The following is a 19,272-nucleotide window of genomic DNA, read 5'->3' on the forward strand; positions in this document are numbered from 1 at the left end:
ACAGGGCAGGGACTGTGGAGGCTCACATTGGCTAAGGTTAGGGTTAGTACAGGGCCCAGGCGTCAAGGGTTTGCCTGGCACAGCGGTGGGGCTCCAGGAGGAAGAAAGCCCCTTCTCTAATGTTAGGGTGTGTGCTAGAAACCCCAATGACCACTGTTTAGGAATGGGTCCCTATTGTGAGGGATAAGGGCCCTTAGTACACATCGCAAAGCCTCACACACACACGCTCCCCTCACACAGTGACTACCCAAAGGTCCCCATCCCTCCTTGCCCCAGTGACAGTCCAGGAGACACAACTGTCAGGAAGAGTCCCCAGAGCACCAGGTCAGACTGGGTAGGATTTCCCCCTGGGAACTCGCTACTCGGACAAGAATGAGTTCACTCATTCACACACACACTCTTTCCTCTGCTGTTTCTCCCATTACCAAAAGTGCATAGATTTGGCCCCAAGATATGCCAGGGGAATGACCTGAATCTTGGACAGATGGGGAAATGCTGACTGGTAGAAGAGGAATTCCCAGAGGGAGCCGCGGTGTGCTCAGAGGCAAATGGCAGGAAAGCGAGAACGTGGAATGTGTTATCTGGGGTGCATCGACCTTAGGGGCATGCATGGGGTAAGACTCAGTTTTTTCGTGGGGGGCAGGAGCCCCTCATAGCTCTTCAGTTCCAGGAGCTCATAGGCACAGGTTTTGGGACCAAAGGTCTCTGTGTCTGCTCTGGCCTGTTACCTCTCCAGGCACACTAAGGGGTGCGATCAATGACTCACAATATTTACTCAACAGTAACAGAATTGGCATAGAACAACACGGAACAGTCTAGAACATACTAGGAAAACACAGAACAGTCTAGAAAAGTGCAGAACAATGTGAAAGGATAAGTGAATGAATGAGGAAAGTGAGGAGGAGGGGAAGAGAGGGAAAGAGAGGAATAAATACCATCAAACCCAAGGCCTTTAGATTCCTTTCTTGGAGGTTGGTTCAAGTTTACGGTCTGGGTGAAAACCACAAACACAAAGCTACTGGGATGTATAGCTGTTTGTAACGGCGGATTAACATACCCATATTAGCCCGGGTACCCTGATCATTGCCAGCCTCAGAAAGGTCTGGGAAGGCTTCCCTTGACACTCTTCCCTCCAGAGGCTTCTGGCCAGTTCTGTCCCTGAGCATCTGGATCCCAGCTATAAAATGTGCCCTGTCCACAGGGCAGGTTTCTAAGGTACTGAGAAGCTGATTTCCCATCTAGACTCCCATGTCCCTTTCTCATGTCCCTCCTGTCCGGGAGGTTCACTGCTCCCCGCTGACAGAAGAAAGCTACATTCCTCCCAGGCCCCCGCCTGAGTGACATCTAGATTCCCAACTCCTAGCGCCCCAGCGAACTGGAGCAGTCTGAATTCATACACCTCAAGTGAATGGGCTTTGACCATTCACTAATAACACGCCCTGGGTAGAAGCTAACAAAGAAGAAATGTCACCTTAAATGTTAAGGCTGTGTGTTAACACGTGGTTCTGTCCTCAGGGCATGGGACCCCGGTGATAGGTGGTCCCCAACGGAGCTTGTAGACTGGGGGCGGTAAGCATAGCTCCCCTACCCACTTCACAAACTTGGGTTTTTGTTTGATTTTTTTAAGCTCAGAAGAAAACCTCCGGGGAACCACCTCAGGAGCTGTTTGACTCACGCCTAATGTCTCAGGGAGGAAATAAGCCATGCTCATTAATACATCATTACTTCCCACCCCCGCCCCACTTCTTGCAGATAACACTAGGTGGAGGAATGAGCTGTGCCTGCAGCCCTCAGGGACCCCAGCAGCCGTAATCGTGACCCCCAGTTAGGAAGACATGAGAAACCGTGTGGGCAGCTCAGAAAAGCCATCTTTGGCTACTTTGAGTCTTGATACTGTTGGAAACCCTGAGAAAGTAACTGCTGAGGTACCTATTTAACATATGGAAGTAGACCTGGCCATCAGGTACTTCCAGCAGCCTGCAGTCGCTTCCTGTCACAGGGCCCCGCCCCCTACCCTCAACTTCTCCAGCCCAGAGGCTGGCTGGCCTTCCTTATTTAATCCGCCGTTTTGGTTCCCCGTCCTTTTGTGGTCAACCCTTTACCTCCTGGCCTCCTGGTCTGGCTCTCCCCTCCCCACCCACTTCTCAAATGACTGGGGTCACTTTCAATTTGGACTCTCCCAGATGTCCCTCCTCTGGCTATCTTCTTCCTCATACTTACGATAAACCTCCCCCACCACATCCAGGAGCAGTCATGTCCTCCCCATTTTTTTTTTCCTTCAGATATCACAGGGCCAGAAGCCACAGGTTCTGCAAGGAACCTGGGAGCCATGCCCGAACCTGACTGTGAAGGCCCAGCAACAGGCTTTTTTTTTTTTTTTGGTTTTTTTGAGACAGGGTTTTTCTGTAGCTTTTGGTTCCTGTCCTGGAACTAGCTCTTGTAGACCAGGCTGGTCTCGAACTCACAGAGATCCGCCTGCCTCTGCCTCCCGAGTGCTGGGATTAAAGGCGTGTGCCACCATCGCCGGCTTTAACTGAATACCTAGTATATGAAACCCAAGGGCAGAGCCGGGAGATGCACTGGAGAGACCTGGGCCCTCTCCTGTGTGGAGCTGGCGCCTGTCCTGCCAGGTCATATCCAGGCAGGTGGTGGGCAGAGGGTGGCAACACAGAGGTTGAGTTTCAAGATGAACCAACTGCCCTGCCTCCACCCCCAGGGCACAAGGCTGGGTTCCAGTTCCCCAGGGCACAGCTGGGACAGATCTTATGACCAATTAACATACAACCAAACACAGGAAGGCCACAGTAATTGTTTCACTGTGGAGGAAGGAAGTCAGGGAGGGACGGAGGGAGGGAACAGGCTGCCTGGGTACTCCTTTAGGTCCCAGAAGATCCAGCCACTGATGGGGGTCCTCACCCACTCAAACTTCTGTGCCTGTTACCCATGTATGGAATGTCCAGCCTGCCCACCCCCACCCCGGCCCCTGCCTCTTCTTTGAAACAGGATCTCATTTTTCCCAGATAGGCCTCCAACGAGCTATGGAGTTGAGGATGATCTTGAATTTCTGATCCTCCTGCCTCCACCTCTGGAGTGCTAGGATTACAGGTCTGTGCCAGATCAGAAGGGATGGAACCCACGTAGCTTCACACTTGCTGCACAAACACTCTGCCAACTGAGCTCTACCCCAGCCTGTCCTCTCTGAGCCATAGTCTTAACTCTAGCCAGAGGGTGGGCACCCTGGAGATCCCGGCAATTGCCACCAAGCAAACATTTAAGTGTCTCCTGTGTTCTCAGTATTTCCAGTCTGAAATTTGACATACTGTGTTGTAGAGGTCCAAGACCATTCAAAAGATTAGCTAGAGAGGGATGTGAAACCTGGGTCACCCCAGGAACTCAGGGACACGTGCCCAGGGTGAGCCAGGGGAAGGATGGATGTGGACCCCACCTGGAGAGGCCAGGATGTAGGTGGGAGGTGTCTGACTGGCTCAGCTCTGGGAAAATCCAGCCATTTGGTATACAGGTCTGCCACAGTGCACCTTGTTCTGTCTTAATAGGGTCACTGAGCCCAGGTGACTGGAGGTTGAATTGTTCTCCAACTGGCCAAGAGCCAGGCTGGCCTTGCTTACTGGAGGCCTAGGACACCAGCTCACATCAAACCTGTTCTAAAGTAGATACAGCACCCCCGCCCCTCGGACAGTGGTTTACATCCCTTCGAGAATTCCATCATAGGGTCCAAAGTGCACCGTCGGTGTGTGTGTTCTCACAACTGCTCACACTACTCTGTAGGCACGATCTTCCCCAGCAAAGCTGGAGACGACACCCAGAGGAATTGATACTGCCAAGTCATTGTTGTCCTAAAAATAAGCTGCAACTCTCAACACAGGAAAGATTTCCCTTCTCTATACTCTACCCTGTGACTGTGAGGGTCCCCATGGGTGGGGTTCACCCCAGGAAGGTCACGGTGATCTGCAATGTCACCTGAGGTAGGGATCATCACGGAAGAGACCAGCCTAGTGACCTGCTCCTATAGTCCAGCCATTCTCCTACCATCTCCTACACTAGTGGTTCTCCACCTTCCTAGTGCTGCACCCCTTTAATACAGTTCCTCATGTTGTAATGACCCCCCAGACATAAAATTATTTTCATTGCTACTTCATAACTGTAAGTTTACTACTGTTATGGATCGTAATGTCAATATCTGATATGCAGGATGCCAAACATCCGACTCCAAGGGGGTCGCGACCCCACAGGTTGAGAATTGGTGTTCTAGATGCTGCTGCCAGCCACACAGGCCGCTGTGAGCAGCGCTGATCTTTGAAACCTGTAAGAGGTCACGATCTACACCTAGGGCTGTCGTTCTACGGTGAGCTTCAAGCCATGGGCTGCATCCCCTCTCCTCATTGAGTCTGTGACTCGTACCTGGCCCCACTCCTATCCATGTGACCCATTTCATCCTCTCCAGCCACACAGGTCCTTCCACGGCTTCTATATCCATTTTGACAGCTGCTGCTGGGCCTTTGCTCCCAAACCTTCACAGTCACATCTCTTGAGGCCCAAGTAGAAGATTTTATCCAAAAGGGAAGCCTCAACACGCAGCCTCTCGCCCTAACTCTCTTTCCAACTTAATTTTTTTCCTCTCTCCATATTAAAATGAGTTTAAGGTCCCAATTTTAACTCTGCTTTCCTTTGTCATTGGAGGTCACAGCCCGCAAGTTCACTGGGGACAGAACATATTCTCAATAAACGGTGAGCCTGTGTGTGTGTGTGCTGCCTGCCAGGGTGGGCAGCCAATGGGGAGGCTGTGCCCCAGGCCTGTTGTACAGGATTTCCTCCACAGAATGGGAATGGAGGAGGTGTCTGTCCATCCTCTGGGCGGTGAGGAAGGTGTCTTCCCACTGGGTATCCCCTGACACCATGGCAAAGTTCTGACATCACCTTAGAACTAACCACCTAACCCAGACCCTCCTCACTGAGTGCAGGGGTGTATGCATCAAATACCAAGGGGCCTCGGGATGAGAAGAGATCCCACGGGCTCTAACTCCCATTCGTCTGACTTCTGTGTCTGTCTCAGCATCCAGACATCAGTTCCCAGGCCATGTCCCTGTGTGCTTGTGGCAACTGGAGTCAAAGACCCTGGGGCTGGGAGCATCTACATAGATGGTGCTCAGTCATGCAGATTCAGGCAACTGCTTCTCTGCCCTCCACATGCCATTATGTCTATCGAGAGGACCCACAGACCCGCCTTCCCAAGGCAGAGGCTCCTTTCTGAGTATTTCCTTCGGACAGAGTGTACAGGGGATGTGGGGGAGCAAGTGATAGGCGGCAGGAGATGAAGGCAGGAAAAGTTACTCCACCCACAGGAAGTCCCAAGGACACCCTGTGCCTGATGCTAGGGGAGCTTGGGTGTCTGGGGGAGGGGGAACCCAGCCACACCCAGGTCTGCTGGGAGCTGGCAGCCCAAGTTCCTGGGGAGCTGTATCTACCAGAGCCACATGGAAGTACCACTTGACATTGTCCCTCGATACACACGACCTCTCAAACAAAGGTGGTGGCGCTGGCCACACAGTTAAGGCCTGGTTCATTCGGAGGATAATTTCAAGGTGCCCTAACCCGTTCCTTCTGGGTGCTGTTCCCTTTCCTAGGAATGGCCTGGGGGAAGGCAAGGGAGATGGAAGACTTGGCATATAGGGTGCAAAGGGAAGGGAAGATAAGAAGAACGTCAGGAGAGAGAAGCCTCTGTTCTCCGTCCTTACTTTTATACGGAGCTCTCAACTCTGCTCCCTGGACAAGCTCACAGGCGCAAACACAGGCACACATGATGCTCTCAGAGACTAAGAAGAGAGCTAAACCCGGAACCCAAAAGGGTTCTTCTTGCCTCCCAGCCTCAGTTTCCCGACTTGCCCCCTGAGAGTGCTGGGTAGATTGTCCCCACACAGTTTCTACAAGAGCCACCCCTCCTACCCACAGCCCTAACCATCTGCAGGCCCACTGGCCTCAGGGTCACTTACCTAGGGCCAAGTGGAGGCCAAGAGTGAGCACAGGTCAGAACTGCTGGGGGCTGATGCACAGGCTTCACTGGGCTGCTAGACCATGCCCCTGGAAGAGAAGACCATAGGTCACGTGGGACACTGACATCTGGATGAACCCACACTGTTCCCTCCACTTGTACCCAAGCACGGCTGAGGATGTGTGCATTCTCCCATTAACAGAAGCCTCTGAGATGCTGCCTTTCCGCCGCCCAGCTGGGGTTACATTATCCAAAACCAGTGTGAGCACCGCTATGACCATGGCTCCCCAGTATACAAACCTGGCTCAAAATATTAATTATAACTCAACTGGGTGACTCTGGACCATCAGAGATGCGGTTGTGTGTGGTACCCTGCTTTCTGTCCCTGCTGGTCATTAGGAGGCTTGGTTGAACATCCAGGCTGGGTTTGGGAGGCACAAAGGAGCATCCATATCTGGCCCCCACCTGGGCTTACCCAGGCTTCCTCCTCAAAGTCCCAGTTGCCCCAGTCAGGCCTCTGTCTCAGTGCAGGGTACACAGAAAATATTCTAATGTGCACATTGAATAAAAATACAACCTGGGACTGGAGAGATGGCTTGGCAGTCAAGAGCATTGACTGCTCTTAACGGAGAACTCGGGGTTCAATTCCCAGCACCCACAATGGCAGCTCACAACTGTCTGTGATTCCAATACCTGACACTCTCACACAGACCTACATGCAGGCAAATCACCAATGCGCATTAAAACAAAAAACAAAACCAATACATCCCAACTCAGACAGCATACAAGCCCTCACCATCCGGGGTAAGGAAACACCCCATTAGCATCAAGAGTCACTCTGCCTTCCAGGACGCCCAACAACCAAAGCCCCTGTAGAGGGCCAGCTCTGTAGGCCACCTTGTTCTTCCCCGTCTGGGGATTGGTGTCCCCTCCCAAGTGAACAGTATTATGGGAACGTTCCTGAATAGTACCTCACTGAAATCTGTCCTTGTCCCCTGAGGTCCTCAGGACAGACCAAGGAGGGAGACCCAGCGTCACATCCATTTCCTTGAGTGGAGAAAAAGGGGCCTTAGAGAAGCTGCTAACTGACTCAATAGCCAAGGGACAGCCAGGATGGGACCTGGAAAATCCTGTCACCTGAGCACAGCTTCTCTTCCTGGCTATAGCCCAATCTCAGTTTCCCCTCTAGGTCCATGGTCTGTCTATCCGCAGCAATGATCCCGTTCCTATGTGCTTCCTGTACCAAGTTCCGGTCTACCTCGGTGTCTGAAGGACTGGGGGTTCCCTTGCTTTGCAGATGGAGGTGGGAACTGGGGGGTGGGGGGCGACTGTGCGTCTGCCCTCCTCCCACCCAGCCCAGCTGACTGGACACCACACAGTCAGGAATATGTCGGCTTCATTCTCTTGCGTCAATGCCCAGCCAGACACTGCAGGCGCCTAGTACTCCATGCTTTACAAAGGAATAGCCCTGACCTCAGACTCAGCCCTACAATTCAAGATCTGGACTAGAAAAGCCACACACTTCCCCACCAGATACGTGCACATTAGTGTGGGAATATACTCATTAGTGCAGGTGCCTGTGGAGGCCACTAGGGGGCATCAGATTTCCCCCAGAGCAGGAGTTACAGCCTCCCAACAGGGCTGGAACTGCACTTGGGTCAGTCAAAGGATAGAAGGGCTCTTAAGCAATGAGCTGTCTCTCCAGTCCCCTGGGCACATCTGGCCCACACCCTACACCAGAATGAGATACTGTCCCGTCCACAGCTTACACTAGCGTTCACGCTCTGAGCCATGTAAAGCTCATGGGTTCATGGGTGGGCCTGGAAGCATGTCTACTGTGTTGAATACGGGCTAGCTTCATTGACCTCATCATCTCTTGTGCTCCACCTGTCCATGCTTTCTCAAGGTGTTTCAAAGACCCCAGCCCCAGTGAGTTCCAAGAGTCCTGATTTGACTGACACTCAGGGGGTCAAGACCAGGCTGATGGCAGAAAAGGGGAACCCCATGAAAGGTCATCGGAACCCACAGCGTGGTGGCTGCAGCAGACCTTACCAGGCAGGTGTACAGCCAGTCACGATTTCCTCATTCTGCCTTCCCCATAACCTTGGCCGAGAGCCAGGCTCCCAGGGTATTACTGAGGAGGGAGTGTCTCTGGGACATGCCCGTGTCATTCGTGGCTAAGTGGAACACCCAAAATGCAAATCCTCAGCCCAGACCCCCACTTCCTGCATTCACTGCCGTTAACCAAGGGAACAGGGCATGCAGCTATGAGCTCACACAATCATGATACTTGCACAAAAATGGAAAGAACTAGAAATTATTGCTAGAGGAAAAGTCATGTTCAGAAAGGTGTGTGCATGTGCGCGCGCACGTGGTGCTGGTGGTGATGGGGTGTATGTATGTATGAGTATGACTAGAAAGGGGAGCCCAAGAGGGAAACGGATCCAAGGAAGGGAAGAAGTGGGGTACATGTCAGGATACACAGGACATGAAAGGGAAGAGGTGGGGTACATGTCAGGATACATAGGACATTGTAGTAATATGTGCGGCAGGAATGCGTCCCCAACACCCCAGCTGCCTGCCTGGCTAGCTCAGTCGGTAGAGCATGAGACTCTTAATCTCAGGGTCGTGGGTTCAAGCCCCACGTTGGGCGCCAAAATGTAGCGGCGTAAACGAATGCAGACAGATTGTAAAAATATATATAGTTTTAATGTAGAAATAGACTTACAGAACCACCGTTCCCGCGGAGACCAGGAAAGCAGAAGAAGGAGCTAGGAGCATGCTCGCCAAATTTATAGGCAGACATTAGCCCGAGGCGAACACGCCCCCCAAGGGGCGGGACTTATCCCTACAGGACATGAAAGGGAAGAAGTGGGGTATATGTCAGGATACACAGGATATGAAAGGGAAGAAGTGGGGTACATGTCAGGATACACAGGATATGAAAGGGAAGAAGTGGGGTACACATCAGGATACACAGGACATGAAAGGGAAGAAGTGGGGTACACGTCAGGATACACAGGACATGAAAGGGAAGAAGTGGGGTACGTGTCAGGATACACAGGACATGAAAGGGAAGAAGTGGGGTACGTGTCAGGATACACATGATATGAAAGGGAAGAAGTGGGGTACACGTCAGGATACACAGGACATGAAAGGGAAGAAGTGGGGTACACGTCAGGATACACAGGACATGAAAGGGAAGAAGAGGGGTACATGTCAGGATACACAGGACATGAAAGGGAAGAAGTGGGGTACGTGTCAGGATACACAGGACATGAAAGGGAAGAAGTGGGGTACGTGTCAGGATACACAGGACATGAAAGGGAAGAAGTGGGGTACGTGTCAGGATACACATGACATGAAAGGGAAGAAGTGGGGTACGTGTCAGGATACACAGGACATGAAAGGGAAGAAGTGGGGTACGCGTCAGGATACACAGGACATGAAAGGGAAGAAGAGGGGTACGTGTCAGGATACACAGGACATGAAAGGGAAGAAGTGAGGTACACATCAGGGTACACAGGACATGAAAGGGAAGAAGTGGGGTACACGTCAGGATACACAGGACATGAAAGGGAAGAAGTGGGGTACATGTCAGGGTACACAGGACATGAAAACAGAAAGCGCTAAGCAAGAGAAGGAAGGGAACCAGCTGGAGGGGGCGGGAGGCAGAGAGAGGGCAAAGGGGAACACATGAGAACAATGAACAATGGCACATGTGTGTGATGATGACCTTGAGAAACCCACTTTGAGAAAACCAAATACTTTAGATGTTAACCAAAAAAGTTTACAGATTCAGGCTGGAGAGTGCTCAGTGGTTAGGAGTGTATATACTGCCCTTGCAGAGGGCTGAGCTCTGTTCCTAGCAGCCATGACAGACAGCTCACAAATGCCTGCAACTCCAGCTCCAGGGGGGGGGGGTCTGACGCCCTCTTTAGGATTCCACAGGCACCTGCACTCAGGTTCACATACATACATACACTCATAATACATACTTATATCTATATACACATAAAAATTAAAAAATGAGTCTTAAAAGATTGTTTTAATTTTTAAAAAAGTTACTATAGGATGCAGCGAACAAGCACCCCACCTCCTTTTAGGGGTGTGGATATGTGAGGGGTGGTCCCCCTCTCTCAGCCTGCCACCTCTCAGCTCCTGAGACACTGCACCATTAGTGTCTGTGATATCTAATCTTGGTTGTCAGCTTGACTGGATCTGTGGGCAACACACACCTTTGGGTGGGTGAGTCTATAAGTGTGTTTTCTGGCAGACTGACTCAAGGGGCTGAGACCCTCCCCGGGAGTGGGCATCACGGACACAAGGGCAGTCTATTCCTGCCTGCCTGCCCTCCTCGCTGGCGAGTGTGTGTACCCTGGTTCCGATGCTGTCTCCATCCCTCACTCATCAGAGCCCAGGCTTTTGGCCCCCGGACATACTGAAGGCCAGCAGCTCTCTAGGAACCTCCATACCTTCAGGACCAGACTGAGACTGTTAACACATCCAGGTCAGTGTCCTGAGCAGAAAGGGCTCTCAGTGTATAGCCAGCCACTGTTGGACTACACTGTCCTATGGTGTAAGCCAGTCTAAAGCCATCTTGGTGAAATGTATCTACTCTATCAGAGCCAGGCCTCTAGAGCAGTGGTTCTCAACCTGTGGGTCACGACCCCTGGGATTGGTGAATGACCCTTTCACAGGGGTCGCCTATCAGATAGCCTGCATATCAGTGTTTACCTTATGATTCCCAGCAGTAGCAAGATTACAGTTCTGAAGTAACGACAAAATGATTTTATGGTGGTGGGGGTCGCCACAACCTGAGGAACCGTATTAAAGGGTCACAGTGTAGGAAGGCTGAGAACCACAGTTCTCAAGAGCCTTGACTAATAAAGCATTTGGCTCTCAGTCAGCTGCAGGGACCTTGGTTGTTCAGCGACAAAAGCCCACCATAGCCAGCCTTCTGGGAATAGCTCTACGTGACCACCAAGGGACCACATGCCAATCACAGCTCACTAAAGAGGACGACTCCCAACCCAAGAGTGCACTTTGTATCAGCCATTGCTGTCCTCTAGGGAGGTTCCCAAGCTTAAAGGGAGCCTGCTGGGTCAGGGAAGTCCTAGGGGAAGTTCTTTCTCATAGGCCTAGTCAGTGAACGACCTCAGCCACAAAGGCCAAGGAGCCACCCAGAAGGGATGGCACTTCACTAGTAGCCTGGCTGAAGCTGCTGTCCTGCTGAGAATCAAGAATTCAAGAACAGAGAACACTCACTGTGGAGGGTGCCAACAGAGAAAGGCTATTTCGTTTACACAGCAATGATCCACAGCCAAGGCCTGAGTTTGTATGACCCGGAGCATGGCCTGGCTCCTCTTTAGTTTCTGGAAATCTCCCAGACAAGATCATTAAGTGTTGCTTCCAATGAAACATCCTGGTGGCCCAAGCCACCTTTGTGACCCATCAGGCTGCCGTTCTGACTTATTTATTTAGCATATGTATGTGTGTGTACATTCACACACGTGAATATGGGCACATTTGTGCCACGGTGCACGTGTGCATAGTCAGAGGAGAAACTCAGGTGTTGGCCCAGGCCTTCCACCTTACTTGAGATAGAACCTACATACTAGGCCAGGCTCACTGGCCTGTGAACTTTGGGGTTCTCCCGTCTCCTCGTAGAAAAGCTAGGACTGCACACGCTCACGACTGCATTGAGCTTTTCTTATGTGTTCTGGGAACTCAAAGGCAGTCTCTATGATTGTACAGCAAACACTCTATCTTCCTAGCCACCTCCACAGCCCTGCTTCTCCTTGTAGCAACTCTTGTTCTTTTTAATTGTTTTTTGTTTGTTTGTTTGTTTGCAGGGGGGGGCGGATGCAAGACAGGGCTTTTCTGTGTAGCTTTGGCTGTCCTGGAACTTGTTCTGTAGACGAGGCTGGCCTTGAACTCACAGAGATCCACCTGCCTCCGCTTCCTGAGTGCTGGGATTAAAGCCACCGCTGCCTGTAAATCCACATTCAAAATTTCCCTCTCAGGGAGAGGGTTTCTCTACTGGACATGAGGTCCTCAATTCGGTTTCCAGCATCATAAAACCAGACATGGTGGCACACAGCCATAATCTCACCATTTGACAAGGGGGCGGGGCAGGAAGATCACAAGCTCAGAGCCGGTCTGGGATACACAAGAACCTGTCTCAAACAAAAACTCTTTTCAATAAACTCCAAGTCTCTTTCTATGCTGCCTTGTGCTGAAATTTTTTGCTGGGGGAAGTCAAGGATCTGCCTGTACCTGAACAAAGGTCCCTACAGGATAACGAAACTCTTAAAGACACAGTGTTCGACTGTGTCTTCTGTTCCGCTATAACTAACAAGACTAGGGAAGTGAGAAGAATTTCCGAGGAAGATCCCCCATTCTGCCCCTACCATCCCTTCCAGCCAGCTCGGATCCCATGTTTCCTTGCAGCAGAGCCCTCCATTCCAGAGACCCTCAAGGCTGCTTGTGAACGCTCCATTAACTTGAATTGCAAATTTCTTCCTGGCCCTATCATTCAGCCACAGGGGCTCCCTGGCTTTCCAGTGAGAGATAAAGACTGCAGTCATTGCTGGAGACAGACTCGAGGAGAAGTCATTAGGAGGGAATAATTATGAGGAGCTACGTCTGGTGGATCCTGATTCTGTCTGCGACTGTCTCTTCCTCTGAAGGAGAGATGGGTGAGTCACGCAGAGCCCGGGATGCACAGGCATCGGGCAGGAAGGAGCCTTGTGTGGAGCCGCTGTGGAGCAGGGCAGGGCTGCCGCACCAGAGCCCAGTCTCTCGCAGGGAGTTTTCCACACTTCCCCTTTTCTGTGGGAGCCCAGCATTTTGTGCCTGGCAGACCTAAGGCCGGCTGTGGCCAAGCCTGACCCATCTATCTAGGTCCACAGAGCGGGGACAGATGGAGGGAAAGGGGACAGGCAGAGAAGGCAAGGAGACCCTCTGGCCAGCTCAGAGTCTTGTCCCCAGTGGGTGGCCCCAACCTGTTATTCCAGTTCTTGATGCGATAATGACACCTCCTAATTGTAAGTTTTTAAGTTAAAATTATGTGAATTAGTGTACACACATACACACACACACAGCACATAGGAAAAACTCAATGATAACAACTCTGGAAGGGTTTGGGAAGTTTAGGCCAACCGAAAAGGGACACAGTTAGCTGAGTGTGTGGTGGCACAGGCCGGTCATCCCAGCACTCGGGGTAGGACTGTGAATATGGCCAGCTCAGGCTACAAAGCAAGACCCGTATTACTGTTTGATGATGGAGTATTCAGATAGCACAACCTCCCCCTCCCACTTTCCACATAGGATCACGTGTTTGAACACACGGTCCAAGCTGGTGGCCTGTTTGGGGAGGGTGTAGAGTTTTAGGGGTGAGGGGGCTTATGAGGCTGGAGCCTGGAGCCTCTTCTCACTCAGCTCTCTGCTTCTTGATCTGTTCAGATGTGAGCGAGCACCTGATGCTTTTGCTGCCACACCTTCCCCACTGTGATGGACTGTAGCCCCTCAAACTGAGCCCAGATAAGCCTGTCCTCTCCTGAGTCACTTCTGGTCAGGTATTTGGTCACTGCAATGAGAAAAGGAGCTAATATCATTTGTCAAGAAAAAAGAAAAGGCACAAGCAGACTCAAGGAATGAAGAGGTTGAATATGAGAAAATTCCCCACAATGAGAAGCCCACACCCAAATGGCTTCATGCCAGAACTGTAAAGAGCTGAAGGTTTTTTTTTTTTTAATATTTATTTATTTATTATGTATACAACATTCTGTGTGTCTGCCTGCAGGCCAGAAGAGGGCATCAGATCTCATTTCAGATGGTTGTGAGCCACCATGTGGTTGCTGGGAATTGAACTCAGGACCTTTGGAAGAGCAGGCAATGCTCTTAACCACTGAGCCATCTCTCCAGCCCCTGAAGATTTTTTTACCAACTCCTCAGAAGACAGAAAAGAGGGTATGCTTCTCAACGCATTGAAAAAGATTGCCACTACCATGACACAGAACCAGAGACCGACTTCAAGGGAAAATAAAATTCTTGAGCCGTTCTCATTAAGAATATGGCATCAAGCCGGGCGGTGGTGGCGCACGCCTTTAATCCCAGCACTTGGGAGGCAGAGGCAGGCGGATCTCTGTGAGTTCGAGACCAGCCTGGTCTACAGAGCTAGTTCCAGGACAGGCTCCAAAACCACAGAGAAACCCTGTCTCGAAAAACCAAAAAAAAAAAGAATATGGCATCAAAAATCCTTCACAAAACTGCTTGTCAAATGCAGCAACATATAAAAGGATCATTCACCATGCCCGGTGATGTCTGTCCCAGGAGTGCAAGCTTTGTTATTTACTATCTGAAAATCAAAAATTTTTTTGCAATTGAATTTGTGTGTTTGTATATGTGTGTGTCTCCATATGTGGAAGCACGTGTGTGCCAAGGCGCGTGTGTGAAGGTCAGAGGCCAACTTTGAAGAGCTGGTTACTGCCTCCAACCATGTGGATCCCAGGGATCAAATGCAGGTTATCAGGCGTGGTGGCAAATACTCTTATCCACTGATAAACCTTCATACCCAGCCCCTTAAACTGTGTGTCACAAACTCATATAAAGCCACTGAATGTGAGGGTTGAGAAATTTGGCAATAAAAAAAAAAGAAGGTTTGGAGGCTCAAATGCAATGACTAAAAACAAATCAAAGTCAAACATATAATCTATGAGACATGTTGCACTGTGCGACTTCACTACAGCCTTGGTTCTGAGCACACGTTATGTGCATCGTGCCATGCCAATCAAGCCTGCCTGAAGCACCTCTACATACGCTGATGTAGTATATCATAGCAGTAACCACCAAAGGGCACGTGCTCACCCAGACAGATCTAGAAGCACTTGGCAATATCCAATGCCTTTACACGACGAAGACACTCTATGTGGATAACAGGACGAAAGGGAACCCCTGCAATCTGACGAAAGACAGCTATGAAAAGAAAAACTGCAGCTAACATTACAGTGGGCAGTGAGGCCCCTAGGATGAAGACTCAGACAGTAGTGCCTCTTTGTTCTCGGTTGTTCTTTCTTTCTCCCCGTGTGCATGTGTGTGCATATACATGTGCGTGCGTATACACATGCACATGTGTGCAGGCCCAAGGCTGATGTCCCCAGTCTTCCTCTATTGCTCTCTACCTTACTCATCGAGGCAGGGTCTCTTTCTTGAATCCAGAGCTCGCCTGTCTCTGCTTTCCATTTGCTGGCTGTGGAGGCCCCAAAATGCGAGCCTTTTCCACCTTATCTGAAGGTCAGAGAGTTTGAGCTTGACCTAGTGTGTGTATTTAGTGTTGGGACGTTAAGATGGCCCGTGGAGGTAGATCTATTCCACCCTGATCAAAGGTCAGAGAATTCAAGCACACTTCTGCTCCTTCTTTTGAATTTAGAGGTTTGACTTCAGGATACCTGGTGTAGGTGGGTTCACGGTCTAAACGACAGAACGCTTTTCTCAAGAATTAATGACTTGGTGTCTCAAGTATTGACACAAGTAACTGTTCTAGTTGTCCTTGGCATCATGTTAAAGCAGTCTTTTGCCTTTTATTTTATTAAGGCATAAAAGTGTATGGAAAATTTTTTTTCTTTTTTTTTTTTTTTTTTGGTTTTTCGAGACAGGGTTTCTCTGTGGTTTTGGAGCCTGTCCTGGAACTAGCTCTTGTAGACCAGGCTGGTCTCGAACTCACAGAGATCCGCCTGCCTCTGCCTCCCTAGTGCTGGGATTACAGGCGTGCGCCACCACCGCCCGGCCCAAGTGTATGGAAAATTAAATGTGGGCGAATTTCAGTATTCGCTGGAACTCCTTCCCGGTACTATCCTAGGTTTCTGTTTTACTATTTTTACTGGCGTCTCCATTCTTTTTACTAACTTTTCTAATCCCCATGCCCCTACCCTGGCAAGTGGTATATCTGTTGAAGCTGGTCCCCGACAGCTGGCATTACAAGTTGCCCGCCACACCCACTTGGCATTTCCGTGGGTTTTGAGGATACAAACTCTGTCCCTTGTGCTCTAATCACAGAGCCATCTCCTCAGCCGTATCTGTCCAAATCATATGGTTCCCAGCAGGGCAATAAAGCAAGAAAAGAAATGCAAATATGAAAGATATCTATTATGAGGATGGAAGAGGCACGCTACTTCATTCTCTGATACTATTATTTGGTAATTAGCACTTCTGATGAATCCGCTTCATTTTTCAAGAAGGCTGCTAGAGGCAAGATCAATAGATAAAAATAACTGTGTTTAGAAATTTGCAATTCAAAATTCAAACAGTGGAAATTATGACAATAATAATTAGAATACATAATTCCAAACAATGACATCCTATCCCCCAAAAAATACTAAGAAAAAATACTCAATAAGAAATGCAAAAACAAAAAATTCTGCTCTGGAAATAAGACATTGTTTTGCTTGTTTACTTAATTTCATTAAAAAACAAAAAATAAAAACAAACAAAAACCAAGTTCTGCCACATAACCCACACTAGCCTAGGTCCTGCCGTCCAGTCCAGACTGGCCATAAGCTCACAGCCCTCCTCTGGCTTCAGCCTCCAAAGATCTATGCAGCACCAGGCCTGGGGGAGGAAAAACACTGTTGAAAGGTATCGAGGAAGATCTGAATAACTCCGGATGCATTCTCGGTTTACAAACTGGAAGACTTATGGTAAGTCGGCCTTTCTCCCGACTGATCCACAGACTTAAGACAATTCCTGTCAGTAGCCCCTACCTAGTTTACTTCTTTGTAGAAAATGAAAAACTGGTTTTAAAATTCATATGGAATTGCAAAGGTCCTGGAGTAGCCAAAAATAGTTATAAAAAAGAAGAGAGTACTTACTCATGCCTCCCAATTTTCTTTATATTCTGTGTGTGCAGAGTGTGTTCATACGTGTGGTTTGTGTGTGTGAAGGCGCATGCATGTGGAGGCCCAAGGTTGACGTCAGGCACCTTCCCTCGTCACTTTCCACTTTGCTCGGTGAGGTAAGGGCTTTCAGTTGGACACAGAGCTCACTGGTACAGCCAGTCAAGGTAGCCGGCTGACTCAGTGATCCCATCTGGACCTTCAGAGCCACCATGCACGCCTGACATTTGACGCCGGTTCCAGGGTCTGAACCCCAGTCCTTACACTTGCACAGCACAGCCATCTGAGCTATCTACCCACACCTCCCAACGGAAAGACACAGCAATGAAGTGGAATCAAGAGTCCAGAAATAAACACGTACATTTGGGGCTATCGATGCAGGACAGAGACAGAGCACCTGCCTAGCATGAGCAAGGCCTAGGGTTCCATCCATGCCTCAAAAGTCAACCAACTGACCCTACACATACAGTTTAATAAGGACGTCAAAACTATCTGACACGAAAGACTATCTTTTCTTTTACAAATTTTATTATTTATTTATTATTTATTGAGGTAGTGTGTGTGTGTGTGTGTGTGTGTGCATATGGAAGTCAAGGGGACAACTTTTGGGAGTTGGTTTTCTCCTTCTACCGTGTGGGTTCCAGGTAAAGGCAAGTGCCTTTACCCACCAAGCCATATCACCAGCCCCTGTCAGCGGTTCTTGGAGCTGGGGAACAAGGCTGCAGCCTGAAGTGTTAGGTTTCCTCTAGAGCGATGAAAGTATTCTGAAAATGACTATGGCAATGGCTGGACACACTTGGGAAAAGACCACCACCAACTGAACTAGGCATGCTACCTTTACTTTTTTTTTACCTTTACCTATACTTACATATAGACGTGGAAATTTTTAGGATATAGGAACTGTATCTCCAAGCCCCATGGTGCTAGTTTATGTCAACTTGACACAAGCTAGAGTTATCTGGAAAGAGGGAACCTTAACTGAGAAAACGCCACTCTAAGATCCAGCTGTAGGGATTTTCTTAATTAGTGATTGATGGTAGAAGGTCCAGCCCATTGTGGATAGTGTCATCTTTGGGCTGCTGGTGCTGGGTGCTATAAGAAAGCAGGCTGAGCAAGCCATAGGGAGCAAGCCAGTAAGCAGCACCCCTCCATGGCCTCTGCATCAGCTCCTGCCTCCAGGTTCCTGTCCTGTTTGAGTTCCTGTCCTGACTTCCTTTAGTGATGGACTACAATGTGGAAGTGTTAGCTAAACAAACTCTTTTCTCCCCAAGTTAATTTTGGTCATGGTGTTTTGTCACAGCAATGGCAACCCTAACTAAGACACCCGCCAAAAGAAAAAGGGAATCTAAGCCAAAGTCTTTCTACCTTTTTACATTAGAGGACAAAGGACACAAGAGACAGGGCTTCCCAGTGCCGCACCATCACCCCTCACAGACGGACAGTGCAGAGCAGGTGTGCCAATCTAGCTGATGTCAAGAACTAGGCAGCTTCCCATCCAGGGCACAGCCCTAAAAACATGGTACCTCGGGGACCCCCAGCATCGCCGGGCACGCAGGCTGAGGGCCAGCCAGCATGTGTACTAGGTCCAGGACCACCTCCTCATTTTTGAGAAGTACATAGTCTAATAGGTTCACTCAGATATAAACTTGATGCTAGGCAGGCTGCTAGACACAAGCTCTTGGGGGGGTCTCCTTATTCTTATTCAAGGGGTGCTCCAGGATCTGGGGGTGCTGTGCAGGGCCAGTCCTCAGGATACGTGGTCCATAAGAGATCCCAGTTGCACCCACCGCTCTACAGCTGTAGCCTAAGAATCTTCAGAGTCCTTGGCTGTTTCTGTGGCTGGGGCCTCTCGATGGCCCAGACCTGGAGAACTGCTTGTTCCTGCCTTCAGCTAGAGAAGTCTCTCCCCAGCCCCCAAACAATCCTGCCCAGGTCATGCATCGCGCTACCTCAAGACCTGCAGGGAACCCGGAAACGGCCTTTCCAGCCCGCTCCCACAGACCGGATGTGTGCTCAAGAGATGACAAATTGTCTTAATATATTCTGAAGCTCAACTTAATTAGGAAGCAAAGTCCCTTAGGGAGGGAAAAAAAAATATTGTGGGCTCTGAAGCCCAAGATAGATAGTTTGGGATTCTGATGACTCCCGAGTGACTATGGTTTGGAAGTGACTCTGCCAACCACGGTCTCCAGGTAATGAGCACAGTGACTCACAGAATACCCTCAGATACTATTCGGATAATGACCTCTCTCTGTAGAGACATTTCTTTCATTTCACCGTTCAAGAAACTGACTTACAGCAGGGTATGATGGCAGACACTTTGTGACCCTACCGTTGGGAATTACGGTGGGAGGGTTGTAAGTTCCAGGC

General features: G+C 49.7%; 1 protein-coding gene across 1 annotated transcript in view; it reads right to left on the reverse strand.

Moving 5' to 3' along the window:
* The window catches only part of Hpcal1 (hippocalcin like 1), a 107,562-nt gene that overhangs the window by 17,902 nt on the left and 70,388 nt on the right, over window positions 1–19,272 (reverse strand). Inside the window, exon 2 of the mRNA XM_075984060.1 lies at window positions 6,009–6,096. The gene's annotated coding sequence lies outside the window, so the exon portion shown is untranslated. The remainder of the gene's footprint in view (window positions 1–6,008; window positions 6,097–19,272) is intronic.

The sequence above is a fragment of the Microtus pennsylvanicus genome, chromosome 8 (assembly GCF_037038515.1).
Source record: "Microtus pennsylvanicus isolate mMicPen1 chromosome 8, mMicPen1.hap1, whole genome shotgun sequence".
Classification (NCBI taxonomy): Eukaryota; Metazoa; Chordata; class Mammalia; order Rodentia; family Cricetidae; genus Microtus; species Microtus pennsylvanicus.